At 43.6% G+C, this 7164-nt stretch overlaps 1 pseudogene across 1 annotated transcript; it reads right to left on the bottom strand.

The window, feature by feature from the left end:
* Positions 1-5445: 5445 nt before the first annotated feature.
* LOC103255692 lies at positions 5446-6308 on the bottom strand (annotated as a pseudogene). The gene is made up of 2 exons (XR_002481675.1): positions 5895-6308; positions 5446-5635 (listed from the first exon to the last, which is right to left on the bottom strand). The product of XR_002481675.1 is annotated as a 60S ribosomal protein L27 pseudogene (transcript).
* Between the last annotated feature and the right edge of the window lie 856 nt (positions 6309-7164).

The following is a 7164-nucleotide window of genomic DNA, read 5'->3' as shown; positions in this document are numbered from 1 at the left end:
ATGTTTGTAGTATTAGTAACAAAATAATCTGTAATCTGCTTTGAAGTTTCTAGTTTGGAGATGACCAATTGCTTATCAGTGAGTCTTACAGCTGGTTGCACACCAGAACCCCTTCAGGAGATTTTTTTACAAATATGAATTCTTGAATGGCATTTGGGAAAAAATGAATTTATATTTTCCCACCTCCATGAAAATTTTCAATAAAGATGGATTCCCTAGAGCATTGCATATAACTCGCCTGGGGAGTCTTGCTAAGATGCAGATTCTAATTCAGTCGATCTAGGGTGGTGCATGAGATTCTGCTTTCTGAAAAACTTCCAGGCAATGCTAATGCTTTTGGTCTAGACCACACTTGAAATAACAAAGTCTGAGAGGCTGGACATGGTGGCTCATGCCTATAATCTCAGTACTTTGGGAGGCCGAGGTGAGAGAATTGCTTGAGCTCATGGTTCAAGACCAGCTCAGGCAACTTGTCAAGATCTCATCTCTACAATAAATCAAAAAATTAGGCAGGCGTGGCAGTGCGTGCCTGTAGTTCCAGCTACTTGGAAGGCTGAGGTGGAAGGATCTTCTGAGCCCAACAGGTCGAGCCTGTGGTGGCTGTGAGCGTGAACTCCAGTCTGGGTGACAGAGTAAGATTCTTACTAAAAGAAAAACAAGCCCTCCCCGCAAAAAAACAAAGTCTTAGACGAGTGGTTTTCAACCCTAGAGGAAAGGAAGGGCAAGAGTAAGGGAGGGAAGTTGAGTTATCTGGGAAGTCGGAGCTCTAAGCCCACACTAATTCAAGAAAAATCTCTAGGGACATATTCCAGATGTTAGTATTTTCAAAGAATTTTCCCGAGTGATTCAGGTATGCAGATAGAATTGAGAATATTTTTTCCAGAAATGCCTTGACTGCATCTAATGTCCATTATTCTGTGGTCAGGGCATGAGAACCCAAGTACTTCCTTGTATTAAAAAACCCAACAATTCCTCTTCTGCTTACAGCAGAATTTTTTAGAGCATGCCCTTGGACCACTTGCATCAGAATTACCTAGGGTACTTGTTATAAAGTCATATTCCCAAGCCTGTCCCAGATAGACTGAATTAGAATCTTTACAGCATAGGCTTAAAAGTCTGTATTGGAAACATTCTCTCCCGGTGTTTTGCATGCAAAGTTTGACAAATACGGGTTTATAAGATAAAATCAAATCTCTTTAGCCTTATAGTCAGAGTTCTCTAAACAAGTTGGTTACAACCAGAGTTTGTGAAAGTTCTCTCTTTCCCTGTGCCACTGTGTTAATGCCCTGTGATAGGCAGACTGTATGGCGGCCCCCACTGATCCCCACCTGCTGGTATTCATACTCTCATGTAATCCCCTCCTCTTGAGTGTGGACTGCACTTATTGACTTCCTTTTACCAAACAGGATATAGTGGCAGGGATGGGATGTCCCTTCCAAGATTAGGTTAAAAAAGTCTGTGGCTTCCAACTTGGATGCCCTATCTTCCTCAGAATTCTCACTTTAGGGAAGCAAGCTGCCACATTATGAGGAGCCCTGTGGAGATGCCCAGATGAGGACTCAAGGCCTTTCAACATCCACGTGCGTGAGCTTGAAGCGGATCCAACACCATGACTCCAGCCTGAAGAGAGACCTTGAACTAGAAGACCCAGATAAGCCACACCTGCATTTTTGGCCCGTAGAAACTGTGAGATAATGATAATAAAGGTTGTTTTGAGCCTCTATGTTTTGAGGTAATTTGTTATATACTGATAACTAACATACTTACCCTGAGATGCCCTTCCTCCTCTTCTCCATGTCTCTGAGGCCCACCTCTTTTAAGCCTCAGGTATTCTAGCAAAATAGTCTCATAGTGACGGGTTCTTTCACTCCTAAAGCACCACAGTCATTAACACTCATTGCGATATGTGCTGTCTTGCATTTTGTGCTATTTTGTAATCTTTAGTTGTAATTTCTAATACTCTGTCTTTTAAAAATAAATTGTGTCTCATTGATGAGACTAGATCTTGTAGTACTTGCCTTAGAACTTTTTCTATTTCCATGACCTATCCCAAGACTATGAATAAAATAAGTGCCCCATAAAAACGTGTGACGAAGATGAGAGTGCATTGGAAGAAATATTAAATAGAAGGCATCAAGAGAGTTGACTTTTTTCTTTTTTGAGTCAGAGTCTCACCCTGTCACCCAGGCTGGAGTGTAGTGACATGCTCAAGGCCACCGCAGCCTCAACCTGCTGGGTTCAGATGATCCTTCTGCCTCAGCCTTCCAAATAGCTGGAACTACAGGTGTGCACCATCACATCTGGCTAATTTTTGGATTTATTGTAGAGACAAAGTCTCTCTAATTTGCCCGAGCTGGTCTCAGGCAATCCTCTCGCCTTCACCTCCCAAAGTGCTGGAGAGTTGGTTTTTAGTTGTAGTTTTCACACTCATGTCTATTCTGTGTCCTAATGCCTGAGTTTTAACCTTATATGGAAGAGAGGATACTTGAGCAGAACAAAGACTTGGCTACTAACACCAAACAGGATGAAGGCATTCCCTTGATGATTATTAAATGTTTGCATCTTCAAGCCCCCCCTGCCTTCTAGTCTGCTCAGTGGGTTCCTCCAGGTCTTATTTCCCTGCAGTCTCAGACCTTGGCTAGCCCATTTCAACCAGGGACTCAGGAATCTATTTTTTAAATTCAGTTGATTCATAACCAACTCAGAAATCCCACATTGCCACAAGTATGTGTCTCCATGATCTCTCTCAGCAACCAGCATGAAGGGAGCCTGTGTCTTCCCCTTTCTCCCCACCCCCATGTGTCCCCAGGACTCTCTGCAACTAAGAGACAGTAGAAAACATTCAATACCTGAAATAGTTATGGAAACATTTCAGAAAATGACTCTATTCATCCTTCTTCACAGAATAAGACTTAAAGCTATCTCTAATAGTTTTGGAAATTTTGATTAGGATGGTAATGGAAAACCATCCTTACTTTATCTAGTGTATGCACATGAACACTTTCACAATAAAGAATGCAATGAGCTACAGCACTCACGATAGTAAAAGTTCTGTTTATCTCAGCTTGCTCCACAATGAGAGGGCTCATTCAGTATTAAAAGCTATTATTTTCAACCTTTCCTCAGGAGTCTGTGAGAGACAGGTGCAGGGCCCCCTTGGTCTCTGGCATAAATTCTAACAGCCACTTCTGCCCTCTTCAACTGATAAAGAAAACTCCTCTAAACCAATCACAAAGATAAGGCCCTTGCCTCAATCAGTTCCTGGCCTCTCTTATTGTATGTTCAAGTTGAGGTTATCAGGTGGCCTCATCTCAGGTGTGGTACACATTTTGGATCAAGTTGGTCTCTACTTGGATCTGCTGCCTGTTTTGGCCCTGAGTTTCTGAGGTGGTCAGAAACAGAACTGTAGCCTCGTGGATATCAGACCCAGAGTAGTAAGTTCCAGCATCTTTTGCTGTTACTTTTTGAATGTCAAGCATAAATTAATTTTTTAAAGTATCCATTTTCCCTTTGAAATTATTCCTTGGATTGTCATTAGAATTGTTGCTTAGTTTGTATACTAAAATTGGGGAGTTATCTTCATTCTTCTTATACTAGCTCATTTGATAGTTCTTTAAATCCCCTCCTTTTATGTAGCAATGGAAGGTGACAGGCTTCCCAACTAGAACAGTCAGGGTTTTGGTATCTGCTTCCAGAATTATATCCTGCGAGATCCCTGAAATGAAAAGCCCAAAGTCAGAGAGACCGTGGAGAACTTCCTCCATCCCAAGGGGTAGAACGTCAGAGACTTGCTCAGGAATGATTTACCCTTTTAGGCCCCCAGCAAGTTGCCCCAAGGACACATTTCCCCAAGAGTAAAAGGCCTCAAGACCTGTCCTTACCTGTACAGGAGGTGAAAGAGGGAATAGGTCTACAGCATGGCTTCACTAGGGGGTGACTCTGCAGTAGGCTGGTGCTCTCCTGGTTGCCCCCACTCAGACCAGTTGCTGTCTGCCCATGGGAAGTTTTGTCCGTTATAAAGGTGGTTTGGTGTTAGTCACTTCCTCAAGAGGGATGTGACAGGCTGGCAAGGTCAAAAGTTAGGTTGTTGATTCAACAAACATGAGCTGACCATCTATTTCAGGCCAGATGCTATTTGGGAGACATACAGGTGAAAAAGATATGGCCTCTGCCTTCAAAGAATTCAGTTTTCTGGGAAGACAGGCACACAACAATTACAAAGGAATATTAAATGCAAATGTGGTGGAGTGTTAAGTCCTATAAAAGGAATAGATACAAAATGTTCCAGGAGTGTGGTGGGAGGAGCTGCTTCTGCTTGGGATACTCAGAAGTAGGAAACCCTGAACTGAGTCCTGAAAGTTCATTAGGACCCAGTCAGCCGTCATGTCCAGAGGGCATTACCAGGGGAGAGAATTGTTTGGGTAACGGCATGAGGGCATGAAGGCATAAACCAGTCTGTAAAACGTGGTCAGTCTGCCTCCAAATATCTCCTGTGCTGTCCCTATGACCCCCTGATCTGTTACCTTCTTCAGTCTCACTTTTGGCTACTTCCCCACTTCTGTGCAATCTCCATCCACATAAAAACATTTGTAGGTTCAGATATGTGTAATAGTCTTCCATGTGCCCAGTTCTTGCACTAGCTGCTCCTTCTTCCTAGAAAAACCGTCTCTTTCCTTCTCTCCCCACCTCACCTGGGGGAGGTGTTACCCTGGGTTCTCTGCCATGTTGGGTCATGGCACTTATTACCTCTGCTGTTTGATAATCTGTTTCCTGCACTGAACTTTAAGATTATCTAGAAAATAAATGGTATATCACTTATATTTGCATTCCCAGTGCCCAGGAAAGATCTTGCCAATAGTAGGAGCTCAGCAGATATTTGCCAGATCACGTAGGATTTCTGTCCAGAGTCTCCTGACCCTCAAGGAGCCTAGAGGGCTGACTAGTCCTCTAGTGAAAGCTGGAAATAGGAAAGAATTTGCCAGTAACCTAGGCTAAAAGGTGGGAAGACCAGGTCTTCTACTCCTTGTAGGTATAGGAAGAGGCAGGCACTCTGCAGCAGCAAGGTAGCTCCTACCTGGATAGACTTGCTTAAAATAGTTTACAGCTCACTACCTAGGTGATATCACTTCCCACATCATCTATATGTAAAAGGAGCATTGACTTGGCAGGTCTAATAACCCATGATTTTGAATCTCGCTTTGTGACTTACCAGTAGTGGTTCAAATTACATTTGAGTGTTGATTTCCTCATTTGCAAACGGGGTAATTGTAGTACCTTGTAGGGATGCTGTGATGTTGAAATGAGGAAAACGCACATTATGCACATATTCCTGTGCCAGTCACTCATGTATAAGCCCACCACAGCTGTTGGCTTCATTGCCTTGCCTCTTCTGCTTTGGCGTGGTGGGCTTAGTGATCTGGTCATAGTTCCCTGCCTGAGCTGTAATCACCAGAGGAGTCGCAGAGCTTGTAATTTCAGGCCCGGAATGGAGCATTCCTCTGAGGGAAGGAGGAGTCCGCTGAGTTTTGTTGGTGTCTGTAGGACTTTTGGCAGGTAAATGAATGTGCTGAATGCAGCTGTGTCAGAAACATGGCCAGTGTTGATGTATTCTACGCCCTTAGGCAAAGGACTATCTCTGGCAGTTGAGGATGAAGCCTAAGCCACATTTAAGCAGAGCCTCAGTCTTCTCTGTCCCTATAGGGTGAAGAAAGAATAGGAGGACTTTTTTTTTCTCACAAAATCAGATTTAACATTTATTTTATATTTTCTCACAGTCCCTTATCCATCCAATGTCTGTAATGTTCTCCTTTTCCCAGTCTGGTAATATACACAGCAGACAGACAGGGATTTAAAAAATTTTTAATGACTGAAACAAAGAAAATCTAAAACTGCACTTGTTCTTGCCTGTCTTGTACCTCTCTTCGAACTTGACCTTGGCTTCCCATCGGGCCTTGCGTTTAAGAGCAGGGTCTCTGAAGACGTCCTTGTTGACAACGGTTTTGCCCAAGGGGATATCCACAGAGTACCTTGTGGGCATGAGGTGATTGTAGTTATAAACTTTCACAAAAGATTTGATCTTTGGCCTCTTGGCAATCTTCTTGTGGCCCATTGCAGCTGTCACTTTGTGGGGATAGCGGTCAATTCCAGCCACAAGGGCATGGCTGTAGGGGCGGTCTGAGGTGCCATCATCAATGTTCTTCACGATGACGGCTTTGCATCCGGAATAATGTCCGACTAGGACCAGCACCACCTTCCCGGGCTTCATGAACTTGCCCATTTCGACAGCACCTACACAGGCCTACAGCCAGGAGGACTTTAAAAGCACAAAAACACCAAGGTCAAATCAAATCAACTCACACAGGCTACTATGTGTCCCGCCTCGTGTCATTCTCTCTGATAGTCTCTGCCACTCTTTGGTATCATACAGTTATCCATAGGCTCACTTGAGTATCAGTGGGAGAGAGTGCCAGAACTTCTGGTTTTCTCTCTAATTGGAAGTTTTAGGACCTATTTTGCCTTTGATCTGAGAAAACTCCAACTCTCTCCCCACCCCCTTTGAGTTCTTTGGGTGAAAAAAAGAGAAAAGTTTAGTGAAGGAAAGCCCTTTCCTTGCTTTATCTGTTACTCATTACCCCCAAACGCCTCATATAAAGCCTAGTAACAGCGAAGTCAGACTGATGAGGGCCCACAATTTATCTTTATTTAGGCACGGCACTTATCAGCTGTTTGCCTGTTTCTAATTGCTGGCTTTGCTTGCTGTTTTCTCTGCTCTGTCTCCAGTTGGCTGGAAAAGCAACTGAAGATTAGGAACAGAGGTGAATGAAAAGAGAAGAGACTGTGTTGTGTTTTCTCTTGGTCAGGATGCTATTAGTCAGGACGTCAGCTGCTGGGTGTCCCGGGACTGACTTTCATCAGTAAATTCTTCTCAGTCAAACTGGTTTGGGCTAGGAATCATCAGAAGGCTGGAATCCCTTTGTGTCTCTGATTTGTTTTACTGAAATGTCTGGGTTCCGCCGGTTGTTTTAAAGCAAACAAGATATTTTTGGAAATGAGTGAGGAATTTCAATGGGTGTCAAGGAAAATCATAGCGTCATTTGTCTCTGGAAAGATTCTGGCTGCCAATATTCCATCTGCGCTCACTTACCCAGCTGTGTGGCACCCAGG

Source organism: Carlito syrichta, unplaced genomic scaffold, assembly GCF_000164805.1.
Source record: "Carlito syrichta isolate Samal-C Ts95f unplaced genomic scaffold, Tarsius_syrichta-2.0.1 Scaffold75490, whole genome shotgun sequence".
Taxonomy (NCBI): Eukaryota; Metazoa; Chordata; class Mammalia; order Primates; family Tarsiidae; genus Carlito; species Carlito syrichta.
The sequence above is the reverse complement of the archived record's forward strand: the minus strand, read 5'-3'. Positions and strand labels throughout refer to the sequence as shown.